General features: G+C 42.1%; 1 long non-coding RNA gene across 1 annotated transcript; it reads left to right on the forward strand.

Annotated features, from left to right (window-relative positions):
• The first annotated feature begins 1,294 nt into the window (after window positions 1-1,294).
• LOC143746409 (uncharacterized) lies at window positions 1,295-12,195 on the forward strand. Its single transcript, XR_013206539.1, has 3 exons — window positions 1,295-1,737; window positions 11,619-11,787; window positions 12,077-12,195. It is a non-coding gene; the product is annotated as an uncharacterized LOC143746409 (long non-coding RNA).
• Window positions 12,196-13,728: the final 1,533 nt, after the last annotated feature.

Consider the following 13,728-nt stretch of genomic DNA (forward strand, 5'->3'; position numbering starts at 1 on the left):
TGACTTGGCACTTGATTCACTTGACTTGGCACTTGATTCACTTGACTTGGCACTTGATTCACTTGACTCACTTGACTCGGAACTTGACTCACTTGACTCGGAACTTGACTCACTTGACTCGGAACTTGACTCAGAACTTGATTCACTTGACTCGGAACTTGACTCCGAACTTGATTCACTTGACCCGGCGGCGCTTGACTCACTTGACTCGGCGGCGCTTGACTCACTTGACTCGGCGGCACTTGACTCGGCGGCAATTGACTCGCTTGACTCGGGAAGCGCGGTCTCACTTGACTCGGCGGCAATTGACTCGCTTGACTCGGGAAGCGCGGTCTCACCTGACTCGGCGGCACTTGACTCACTTGACTCACTTGGTTCGTCGAGGCTGAAGCGACTTGCGGGTTCGGAAGACAGAAGCTCAGCCTCAGGCATGTCGATCTCGGCAGGAAGAAGCTCAGGCATGTCGGTCTCGGCAGGAAGAAGCTCAGGCATGTCGTGGAAAGCGGGCTCGACTCGGTTCTCGTGAAGCGCAGGCTCGTGGAGCGTGGTCTCGGCTGAGCAGCTGAAGTGAAGCGCGGGCGCGACCGGGCTGACGTTAAGCGCAGGCTCTCGCAGCTTCTCCTCCACGCCCACAGTAAACGGGGAACCGCTCCACAACAGGGCCAGGTCAACGTACCATTCTAAAGATCCGTGAGGACCAGGTTCGGGCATCAGAGACCGGAGTGGTTCCGATAATCCTCCGCGGAAGAAGATCTTCAAGCCGTGGGTGTTCATTTGCGCGAGATATGCCAGCTCGAGGAATTCTGCGACATAATCCTCGATGGCGCGATTCTCCTGGCGAAGACGGAGGATCTGGACATCAGGACTCCAGGTTGGCATGGCTGCTAGATCCTAGGGGGTCAGTTATTCTGTTACGAATTTGCGTGGAAGCAAAGGCAGTAGGCGGATCTAAATGCAGCAGTTGACTTTAATTACGGGTTCAGAACAGACAAGATACTAGTGGTACGCACATTAAACATACATTCAATAACTGACCACGAACAAAAGAGCAGACAGGATTTAAATACACAGACGGGATGAGGGAACAAGACACAGCTGGGGCAAATCAGAACACCGAGCGGGACCATACAACCTAACAAGACAACACACCTGAAACAAGGGACCTAATAATGACATGACTAGGATAACAGACTACAACTAACAAGGCACAAACTGAATAAAAGACCAAAGACAGAGAAACCACAAACCAGAAACATGACAAAATGAATAAACACTGTAACAAACTGTAATTTCTCGTTATATCTTGCATTTTGGACTTTAATACTCACATTCTGACTTTCTATCTTATTTTACATTTTATCTCACAACAGACAACAGGCTTCCATATCTCAAAAACTGAAAAAATAAGCCCCAGTGGAATGCAGGAGTGCAGCCTGTAGTAATGGAGCCTGTATCTATTCAGTGTTTTTATGTGTCAAAGTAATGTCTTAAAATACCTTCACAATATCTGTCAGCATATTGTAATTAATTCAATTTAGTTTTTTAATCGTTTGAAAGTCCTATTAATATTTACACAAAAGTGATGGTGAACCATGGCTACCACGGGAAGCAAAAGAAAACCATTATCGTTCATAAAAATTTCATGTCATTGTTACCTTAGGTAACCAGATCAGAAGAGAAACAAACAAGTATTGTTTGGAGCTGTGCAACGCTACAAGTGTTCCCATGAGCAACCATGTGTGTATGTGTGTCTTCATCAGACACAAGATCCGCCAGCCACTCAGACAAAAGTTTCTGTAAGATCCGATCTGTCAGACACACAGCCTCTCGCCCTGGGGAAAGAGAGAGAGAGTGTTTGTAAGTGTGTGCGTGTTTGCAGACAAATCTCTCTTGAGCAGCTGATGTGTATCTCTTTAGTCTGGAATTGCAAAAGCTAGTGAAACCTAACATTATATCAGTGAAACACATTTACCATGTACACACACACACACACACACACGCACAGGCCTGCTGCTCTTGTGTTAACTGATCTCTCTGGATCTGAAGGTTAAACATTCACCTGAATTGTTTCCGCATAGTAAATGTTTTCTAGCTGAAACAGAGGGCCCTGAAGGGAGTTCCTTTTATTTGCTCTGTTTTTTTTCAAGTCGCTCAAGGGCTCACTCAAATGCATGGCGCTCCAAATGTGTTTTCCCTCTGAGCATCAATGTAGTATAAAATTCTGCTTGTGAAAATCTAGATAACTTGCTAGTTAAAGTGGATTAAACAATCTTTTGGAATTGCATTAATAGTTGCATAGAGTCAACATAATTTTAACAGTAGAAGACTAAAATGCTTTAGTAAAAACCTGTTAATTGATTAATAGTAAGTTCTTTTAACCAATCTTACTATGGGAAAAACTGTAATAAATCTAACAGGACATTTAATTAATTTCACAGTAAAATACTGTTAAATGTACCGTTTTCAGAAGTAAAAAAAGTACAAATCATCTTATAAATTACTGCAAAAAGCCATAAACAGACATTCCCAGAATTCCCTGTGACAGCTCACATCTGAAGGTTTTTCATTTGAATAAATAAGCTACTGCTTAGTTCCCTTTCAAATGGGAACTTGCACTGCGTCTAAAAAGACACTATGGGGAACATGCGTGCACCCAGTGTGACCAGTGTCTGAAGCATCTGTCTAAACACGACAATGATGTTGGCCGGCGACAGCCCATGATGCATCTACCGGTGCAACCTCAGTATAAAAGTACACGTCATCCTCTTCTTCGTCTTCAGGTGCTGTTTGTTTGTGATGTATAAGGGGATCATCATGAGGATTGTAGTGCAAAGCGTTTCAGGAAGTTTGTGCATCCGTGTCAGCATTAATCTTGATGACAAACACTGGGCAAGGAAAATACATACTCAGTCTTCAAGGGGGCTTAATGCAATGTGAGAGCTCTGCTCTCGTTTGGGGATCACAGATGGAGCTGGTCGAGAGAAAGGTGTGGCTATTTCTCGTTTTTCAGTGGTTTATAAGTGCGATCTGCTCAATGACGATTTGTTGTAACTTACATCCTCTGATCCATCGGGTAGCACTCTGCTGGCTGAGAGCCAGGAAGAGCCGGATGTGGCTGTAGAGGGCGAAGAAGTAGTTGAACCCTCTCAGCCTGCCTGCCCCGCATGAGAGTTGTTGGATGTTATGCCCCGTGCCTCAGACAGATTAGATCTGACGGGGTGGCTCAAGAGATGTGAAGTTGCTTGCAGCCGGTTAGATAAGGGATTTTTGTCCGGACATAACCGTCCCGCTTCAGTGAGTCACCCGTTTCTTCCGGATCTCCACAGCGAGGTAGAGAGCTCATGGAGGAAACCATATTCGTCCTGCATCCACCTTTTTCAGCCCACACGAATTACTCAACTGTAGAGGGGATGCATGAGCACGGATATGTATTGATCCGTTTAAGAGATGCTGGCAAACTAACTCTCTGTGGGATAGGCATCGACATTGATCCCTCAGGCTCTGCCATCAAAGCCTGTAAGCGTTACGCCGGTTTCACACTGCACGTGTTAGCAGAGCGTAAGCAGCGTGTATTCTTTTTATGGAGCCCATGTTAACAGATTAGAGCATTCACACCGCACGCAGAGGCGGCGCGGCAGCACGTAACAGGAGCAGAGCAGGAGCAGCAGTGCCGCGATAGTTTCGGCGCCCAGTCTATTTTTGCCGTGCCGCTTACGCTGAATTAAAGTGACAATGCATTGATCATGGCCAAAATACATAGCAGCTTTAGCCAAAAATCGCATTGATGATATCTATTGTGTTTTAAACAGTCAATCAATGTCCTTCATCAATTTAAAAAGAAAACAAATGTCCAAAAACAAACTTGTTGCCCAAACTACAAAAACAAAGATGAACCAAACGTTATATAATATATTAATAAAATAAGCTTCTTGACAAGTCTTTTTTCTTAAATGTATATGAAAACGAAATAAAGCAATGCCAACTTACTCAGTAGGCTACTCTGTCTATTCAGACGCTGCGGTTCAGCCGCGCGCGTCAAACGCTGCCAGTGTGAAAGCAAAACGCGCGTGTCCTGCTTCCGCTCACTGTACGCACTGCTCCTGCGCTGCTTACGCTCTGCTAACACTTGCAGTGTGAAACCGGCGTTACACTTTGTGTTGCAAGCTTACCAGGCCAATCTGTTGTAGGACCTAGCCTAGGGCCAGGGTCTTTCCCCTGAGGCGGTGGCCGAGCTGCTCCACACCATGGATCTTGCTCTCCTCTGCCATTTTCTCTTGAACATTCTTTTCAATGAGGTAGTTTCGCCTTCCTTTCACATCCGTCAAGACTGTGGTCAGAAAGTTCAGGGAGGCGAAGACACAGTCTGTGGCATTCAAAGTCTACATACTGCGATGTAATACATCGCATACATACTACATACACTACCATACACAAACTGAGGTTGGGTAGGTACAGTAGATGCTTTACATCAGGCCAGTTTGTACCAGTATGTAATGTAATACCAGTATTCATTAAGATGTACATTCTGAGGGGTCTGGATCAGGACTTGATGGGGAGTGTGAGAGCATGCCTAGTCAAGCCAAAGTTGAGGATGTTTGCCAGCTATGGCATCACTCCTCTTGGTATAACCAGACTAGATGAGTGCTTAAGGTTTAGCTGATATTGAGGGAGGCAGCCAGTAATCAAATGAATTCAGATGACCACAGAGTGTTCTAGTATTAAATCTATTGCTAAACAAATTAGTCTTAATGGGGTACAAAAACAGGGTTTGTCTTTACTAGACAGAACAGAAGGTGATGTAGCTTGTTGGTTAAAAACTAGGTTACAAAATGTTCGCATTTTTACTATTGTGCATTTAAGTCAACGGTTCAACTTGTTTAGTAATAAGCTTTTAGTAACCTTGGAGGAAAAACAATCATTAGTTATCAGTTTGAGCTCATATATTTTGTACACCATCTCAAACTGAACACTGCTGCTCAGATACTCGTCCACACATGCATACATGATTTACAAATACACAAAGATATGCAAATCTACAAACTTACATTCACACGAACGCTTACTGCTGCAATTCACTCAAATTAGAGAAATAAACTGATTTGGTGAGAACATGCAGAATCAAAAGCTGAACTAACACATACAATCAAAACCACATCTCACTTCCTGTAGTTAATGATGTCATAACAATTCTTGCACTTACAGTACGTGACTTATCTGTAATATATTGGTACCAAGAAAAGGACATTATACTGCAAATGCATTGATGAGGGAACATTTTACATTTAATTTCTGAAGATTTTGTTTTTGTTGTTCGTTGTTGAAACATTGAGTTTGGAGAAAATGTTTATTTTTCTGAGATTGAATCTGACCAGTTTTTCTCAACATAAAGTGTTCAATGCAAAGCATGTTTGAATAATGAGAAGTGCAAATATTGCAGAATAGGGAGGGACAGTATGGATAAGGGAAATGTTTATGAAGTCTCAGTTCATGTGTCAGGTGAGTCAAGGCAGTTATTTCCTATAAACATTTTGGATTAACTTGGCTAATAAAACTTTATTGTGTGACACACCTTGTGACCAATTATATTTTATTTTCTTATATGTAACTACCATGAAACAAGAGACTTGGCATGTATTGTGTTTTTGACAATTGCTGAAGCAGATAGCTAAGGATTTGTGTCAAGACTAAACATCAGTTTCATTATTAGCACTAAACCCAGTTGCAATGTAAGACACATAAGTTTTTAATACTGAGAAAGAAATTCATTATAGTGAAATAAATGATCCGTGGAAGAGGCAAAGGCTGCCCTTCAAATTAGTGATATCGTAGGGCAGGTACAGCATGGAAGAGGGGGTTTTGGGCTCAGTTTAGCTCCTCCTAAATGGCAAAACCCAGCTCGAAGGAGGAAGCTGGTAGTCAACGAGGTGTGAAAGCAGGAGGAGAGAATGAGGTGTATAAAGGCCATTTCCCAGGCCAAGCAGGGAGAGTGGATGAGATGGGAGAGTGTGGAACAACGCAAGATGGGCTGGCAAGACCTCTGGTCAATGGAAGAGAGTAGGATCAGTTTCCTTATCAGGTCAACATAATGATGTTCTCCCATCACCACAGAACCTAAACCTCTGGGTAGGAGAGGATCCCTCTTGTCCTTTGTGTTCATCACCTGCCACATTAAGGCACATTTTGACAGGATGTAAGGTGGCTCTTAGCCAAGGTCGGTTTACTTGGCGCCATGACCAAGTACTCCGATGTTTGGCTTTAGCATTGGAACATAAGCGTAACATGACCAATAAGTTGCCACCTGTTCTTGCAAAACATTATACACAGAAGACAATATTCCTCCGCCCAGGCGAGCAACCACCAAGAAAAGGTGTTAACCAATTCTCGTCCAGGACGACTGGAAGCTGCTAGGGACTTGAAAATGCTGGCTGATCTTGATCAAAGGCTTATTTTTCCACCTGAGATCGCCACCACTAAACTCCGACCAGATATTGTTTTGTGGTCTGGATCAGCACGCATTGCTCAACTCATAGAGTTAACAGTGCCATGGGAGGATGCTGTAGATGAGGCATATGAGAGGAAGAAACTGCGGTATGCTCAGCTGGCCACTGAAGCAGAACAGCGAGGATGGAGAGGTTTATCCAGTGGAAGTGGGTTGCCGAGGATTTGTGGCACACTCCACAACCCGGTTCCTCAGAGACGTTGGATTCAGTGGCCAAGAGTTGCGCCGTAAAGTAAAGTAAAGAACAGTAAAGAACTTATCTGAAGCAGCAACTTATCTGACGGAAAGATTCTGTCTGGCTGTGTACAGGCCGCCACGCTACGGGTTCGAAGAATTCTTGAAGAACTTGAAGAGTCTGTTGGTTTATTTGTATAGTTTGCATAGTAATTACAGTTATTACATTCCTGTGTATTTTGCGTGAATGAGGATTGGTGTTTGGACAGATATTCTGTTTTGCGGTAGTATGCCATACAGAACCGTTGCCACTGACCTGCTTTAACGACGGCAGTGGGGCTCAACAGCCTTAGTCAAATGGGTTGGCGCGTAGGGTTGGGTTGCGGAGAGATTGTGAGAGATTGTGGTTAGCTCACATGTGAACTACGAGGAAGGAGCAACCTCAGCAGAGGGATGTAAGGGTCAGTAAGCTGAGCTGAGTTGAGTGGGGGACGGAGGGGGGTGATTCTGGGACGCCAGAGTCACTGTCGAGCCCTCTTGAGGTGTCGTGGACTAGTCGACGAAACACTGAGGACGGAAGGTGCCCACTTGAAGACCCTAGAGATGTCACTTACTCAGCTCAATCCAGACGGTTGTCATGGGGGGACCGCACTGTGGTTGCAGCCGTTGTGTGTGCTGACGCGCAAATACACTGCAGCTATTAACACCAGACAGAAGGAGATTCACATCACCATATGGAAAGAAGCGTAAATGGATGGAGAAACATAGGTTACTGTAAAGCTACGTCTTAGTTGGTGCTTATCTTGGCGAAAGCCGATTACAGATCAGCATAAAGTTTTAACATCTACTCTCGTGTAATGGAAATCATGGTGATGGAACTTGTTTGTTTATAGAGCTCATTGTGCTTTATTACAGGGCTTCTCATGTCTATTGGTGAACAGCAGGGGAAAAACAATGTTAAATTCAAATAATAAACTGCAGCTAACCTTAGTTATAACCGTCCCAAGTTAAGATGGCAAAATTAATAGGCATATGAACTTTTAAAAGGGAGGAGAAAAACCTTCCCATGTGTCCAATTAAACACTATTCTATGGTATTTTGGTGCAAATTATCCTCCATTTGGTAGAAACCAAATTAGATGGATGCCAATATGGACAGGTAACATGACAATCTCTCATTCTTGTGAACCATGAACACACAAGAAAAAGGCAATACTCATCAAAATTCAAGAAATATTTAGAAACCTATTATAGACTAGACTAGAATAAATGACTTTAAGAAAACAATTTTGCCCCACAACTGTCTGGTATTTGGTAACCACTTCATGATTTTCTTAATTCTGAATATGGACCTGAATGAAATAAATAATAAGATTATGCAAAACCACTAGTGTTTAACAAAAACAAAACAAAAATCAGCATTTTAATTCGCCCCCCCCCCCCCCCCCCCTTTTTACTGTACAAGTATTTCAGCATTTTTTTTCTTTACTTTTTGCTCTACAATCTCCAGACAGTTACAGCACATATATTGTGTGTGTGCTTGCATGTGTGTGTGAGTTGCACTTTTATGTATTTTTGAATAACCTGATAGATCCACACAAAAATTTGTGTCAGATTTTTGATGTACATATTGAAGGAAGAACATTTTCTCCTAAAGTTATCCAGTAAAAATCTCTGGCTGCTTTATTTTGGAGCTATTAGGTGACATAATTTCATAAGAAATTCCTGCCATGTCTAACAGCAGCAGGACTCACAAAAGTATCCTGCCAGAGCCGGATGATGAGGGCAGAGACGCTGGAAATTATATTTAAATGGTTCATACAAGCTGCTGTGTGAATGGAACAGTTTAAGATTCACATCTGTTATAAAATACTGTTATACAAAACGTTAACACCTTGAATGTACCAAGCAAACAGTAAACATTCTCAGAACTTTGGAAAATGTTCTGGCAAGATTCTCTCAGAGTTATGAACATTCTTCCAGTAAAGTTAATAGAATGTTAATTTAAACTTGTCTGGTCTTTAATAATGTTCTCTAAATATCAGCCAGAAGCACAAAAATTGTATTAATACGTTGTGCAGAACATAGAATCTTATTTAAAAGTTTCCATAATGTTTGCAAAATGCTAAAATGGAAAGTTTCCTTAATGTTTTCTGTAAAAAAAATATTATTCAAATATTTAACATTGTTAAATTGTTCAAATGTTATTCAAAATTGTATTAAAACATTTGAAAAACTGCATGCTTTGAACCAAAATTAATTTTTCATAACTTAATGGGAACATTAGCTAAATGCTTATATGTTCAATATAGAGTTGTAATCAAAATTATTCAACCCCCATTGTAAATTAGATTTATTGGCAAAATGTACAGACTTTCAGCTGTTTGCAATGAACAAATCAAACAAAAGTAATTCAAATAGCACAACACAACAAATGTTTCATGTAGTTTCCCCTAATTCAACTGAAAATGCAACTTTTATTGACTTCTGAAGTCTCAAAATGATTCAACACCTGAATAGAATCTCTCCCAACAGCAAAAATCTAAAAAACAGGGGTTGTCTCAAGCACACCTGATGTAACTAATCAAGGACTTCATTAGTTGCACCAGGTATGCTTGAGCTAGAACACATAAAATACCTGAACTGGCTAGGTTTGGTGATAGCCATATCTGCAACATGCAGTCAAACATGACAAAGAATGGTCCACAAAGTTAAGAGAAGATATTATTGCATGTACCATTGCACCTTCACAAACAAGGAACAGGATAGAAAAAGATAGCGAAGGCACTGAATGTTCCCATAAAGACACCTTTGGAAGCGTAGTTCGTTTAAAGTTAAAGGAAAAGTGGTTACACTTTCTGGACAGACTAGAAAAAGGAAGATATCAACGGCTGCAACCAGATTTCTGAGAAGGCGAGTTCAGAAACACCCTAGAGTGACTGCCTAAAACCTGCAGCAAGACTTGGTGGCGCCAGTCACTGAGGTTTCAGCTTGCAGAGTAAGGTGTGTCCTAACACATGACAGAACTCCAAGACGTACACCACTACTGACCCAAAAGATAACATTTACTCAAAATCATATAAATAAGCCACAGACGTTTTGGGATTCTGTTCTGTGGAGGGATGAAATAAAACGAACATTTCAGCCCAATGGATCAGTGGTATGTCTGGAGGAAGAAGAATGAAGCATATGCTGAAAAGAACACTGCCTACACAGTTAAGCATGGTGGTGCTCAGTAATGCTCTGAGGCTGCTTTGCTTCCTCTGGCACTGGAAACCTGCAGTGTGTGGAAGGCAAGAAATTCTAGGAGAAAACGTCATGCCGACAGTGAGGAAGCTAAAGCTTGGGTGTCCTTGGAACATCCAACAGGACAATGATCCCAAGCATACCTCAAATTCCACCAAGGCTTGGTTGCAGAAGAAGTCCTGGAAGATTCTACATTGGCCATCACAGTCACCTGACTTGAACTCCGTAGAAAATCTCTGGTGTGATTTGAAGGTTGCGGTTGCAGACCCGTCGCCAGACCTCAGTCTTAAGGGGGGCATATGAAATGTATGGGGGGGGGCACAATTATTATTAGCCTACAGTATGTATACACACACACACACACACACACACACACACATACATACGCACGCAAATACACTCGCACAGATACTTTGAGTGGAGGCAGCGCTGTCCTCTCTCCAGTCCCAGTACAGCGGGAGGAAGCGTTTCTCTGAGCAGAACCTCCACATCAAAGTATCATTCCACTCGGAAGGAACTGAAGCGAGTAAGCCGGCGAAAACTCGTTTTGAAACAGCTTTCAAAAATGCGGGGTAACTGTTGAGCGGCTTAGTTGTATGTCACGTACGTTACTTTTGTAAGGCCGTGATAGGCTGTTGCAGTGTAGATTCCCATCAGTCAAACTAAATCACACCATTGTTTCTTTATATTTTTAATATTTTAATGATAAAGAATGCAACATTAATGCAACACAAAATTAGCAACTATGATAATATTAAAATTAAATTAAAATTAAATTAAAATTAAATTAAAATTAAATTATCTGTGCCTCAAGTGCACAAGCATTTTTCGGTGCGGGCCCGGCCCCCTATGGCCCGCCCATAGCGACGGGTCTGGGCTGTTGCAGCAAGCAAACCCAATAACTGAACTGGAGGCCATTGCTCATGAGGAATGGGCTAAGATTCCTCAAAAACACTGCCAGAAGCTGATGTCTGGTTATATATCTCATTTGCAGCAGGTCATAACAGCAAAAGGGTGTTCTACTAAATACTAAAGATGCTTGCCATGAGGGGATTGAATAATTTTGAGACTGCAGCAGTCATTAAAAGTTGCATTTTCAGTTGAATTTGGGGAAACCACTTGAAAAATGTGTTGTGTTGAGCTATTTAAATGACATTTGTTCTTTGCAAACAGCTGAAAGTCTGTAAATGTTGCCAATAAACCTGATTTGCAATAGGGGTTGAATAATTTCAATTACAACTGTAGAATATATTTTTGTTAGCTGTGTAGCCAGCTGTTTAATTCTGTTAATATTATAGGTCGCGCTGTCGCCTCATAACAAGAAGGTCCCCAGTTTGAACCCCAGCTAATCCAGGAGTCCTTTCTGTTTAGAGTTTGCATGTTCTCCCCGTGTCAGCGTGGGTTTCCTCTGGGTGCTCCAGTTTCCCCCACAATCTAAAAACATTAAGAATGTAAATGTGTGTTTGGGTATGAGTCCAAAACCATGTAATGTGGAGGGTCGGGGAAAGACCTGGCGACCTACCCCAGAAAAATCATCACCAACAAAATTCATGGACAGTCTTGCGTATGTCAAGAGATGGCCCATGTTATTATCAAGAGTCAGATACGACTGAAATGATTAATGAATGACTTTGTTTGTAGTCTTATATACATGGGGTTTTTGACTGTGTTTAGTTTTACTGTATGTTTGTTTGTTCCAGGTGTTTGGTGGATTGGTGTGGACCCTGATGGCCTCCACCTATGTGAACCCAGGAAATCCTCAGGGCTGGGTCATGTTTGTGTCCCTTTCCTCTTCCTTATCACCACTTTCTGGTTCTTCATGACATAAACCAAAGCGGCATAAACCATAGCAGCATCTGGCCTGGCTTGGTAATAAAACATCAGTTCATGGTTTTAGCATATTTTTTGGACATAGTTTTGGAGACAGCATGCATGGTAATATTATTGTATTCTCTGGAGTACCACAATATTATCATACGGTACCATTACTGAACCATGGTTCCACCACAGTACTTTTTTGTTCAAAGTTTGGTTTCTCATACCAACATTAATTCAAATGTAGACCTAGACATTTTAATAGTTTATTTAGGGCAATGAATAATAAAGTCCTGGACATGACATTCGTTCTCACTTTTGTTCTGTATTTTGCTTTCTTTAGGATGGATATCATCTCATTGCCGTATTGTTTTATCTGAGTGCTGCAGTGCATTTGACTAATGTCACAATCTCAAAACAAGGACAGGGTAAAGTCTACCAGCTAGACATTCTTGCTGTGGTAAGACTCATTCATTACAGATAATGAAAGTAAAATCTTTATATCACTCATTGATCCTCAAGGCAACACACTACATTAAGAGCCTGGGAGATGTAAACATTTGAGCAGGATTAATCCATATTATTTGATATCATAATGATAAGGAGGTACAAAAACTTTGAGATAGTCAAACGATGTATGTTCTAACAACTCTTTAAGTAAAAATAAAAAAATGACTGGTCTATATAAAAGTGATATTGATCCAAACACCATCTTCAGTTGAAAACACAGGAAGTAACTCCTCTTGCTGTGGAGAACACCGATCTCTTCATACAGCGGGGTGGCACAGTTTCTAAAACAGGTGTTTGGGAATCTGGTCTTTTGGATGGACCGGACATTTGTCATTGGTTTAAAATACACAGGGATGCTATGCTTGGAGAAAATCCTTCTGAAAATCTCAGATATTCCAGTCACATAAGGAATGACCACATGGCTTTTACGGACAGTACGCACCCTCTCGCTTGATTTTTTTTCTCCCTCCTTTTTTCATCTTATATTGGTTTTAATAAAATCCCCTGGATCTGGATAACCACATTTCTTTAGCATGTTTAATGTAGTTATTTTCTTGTTCTCTGGCCTCAGGATATGTGGGTACACTCTCAATACTATACTGAACCACAGGAACAAAACATCCAAACATAAGATGGAGAACAGACAACTGAACCAAGGAAACTGAGGACTTAAATACACAGAGGTAAACGAGGGAACTAAATGAACAGGTGAACTTAATTAGGCTAACTGGCACACACAAGGAAACTAGGTCAACATACACAAGCATGGAACAGAAACAAACCAAAACAGAATATACACGTTACATTACACCCGCCTCCCGAAAGGCCCGTCCCCAAGCTGAAACTTTAGTCCAACTGTGGAGGGAGGGAGGGAGGGGGCTTAAGTGGTGGATGCAGAGCAGGGACATGGGACAAGCAGGGCCAGGGTGGAGATGAAGTCAGGAGGAGCCAGGTTGGAACCCTCAGTAGAAGGGCCAGGACGCAGGCCCAAGGCAGAGTTGAAGGATGGAGGAACCATGGGGAAGCCTTACCAGATGAATCTAGGCCCTAGGGGAACGCCAGAACGAGACAAAGCCAGCTGGAGTGGAGATCCAGGTGGAGGCGAGGGACTGTAGGGACCGGGCAATGACGAAGGTCCTGGAGGGCAGGGCAGAGCAGCAGAAAGAGCAACCGAGGTGGAGCCAGGGGACCAGAAGATGGAGACGAAGCAACTGAGGACCAAGACGGAGCTGGATGGCAGGAGGAGCGCGCCAGAGCGAAAATGGAAATTTTAATATTCAGTTATTTGTGGTGAGTTGCAATAAACCAGGTAGACCAAACCATGTCTTTCTTCAGTTTTATTCTTGCAAGAAGGCCATTCACATACAGACATCAGAATTTTCTGCAGCGAAGGGCAACCTTGCATAATGAGGGCTGCCTTTTTATACACAACTAACCTCACTCTGCTGTTTTCCTGTTATGTTTGAGAAAGAAGATTTATATACC

This window comes from Siphateles boraxobius, unplaced genomic scaffold, assembly GCF_051911475.1.
Source record: "Siphateles boraxobius isolate OS27281-9 unplaced genomic scaffold, OSU_SipBor_1 22, whole genome shotgun sequence".
Taxonomy (NCBI): domain Eukaryota; kingdom Metazoa; phylum Chordata; class Actinopteri; order Cypriniformes; family Leuciscidae; genus Siphateles; species Siphateles boraxobius.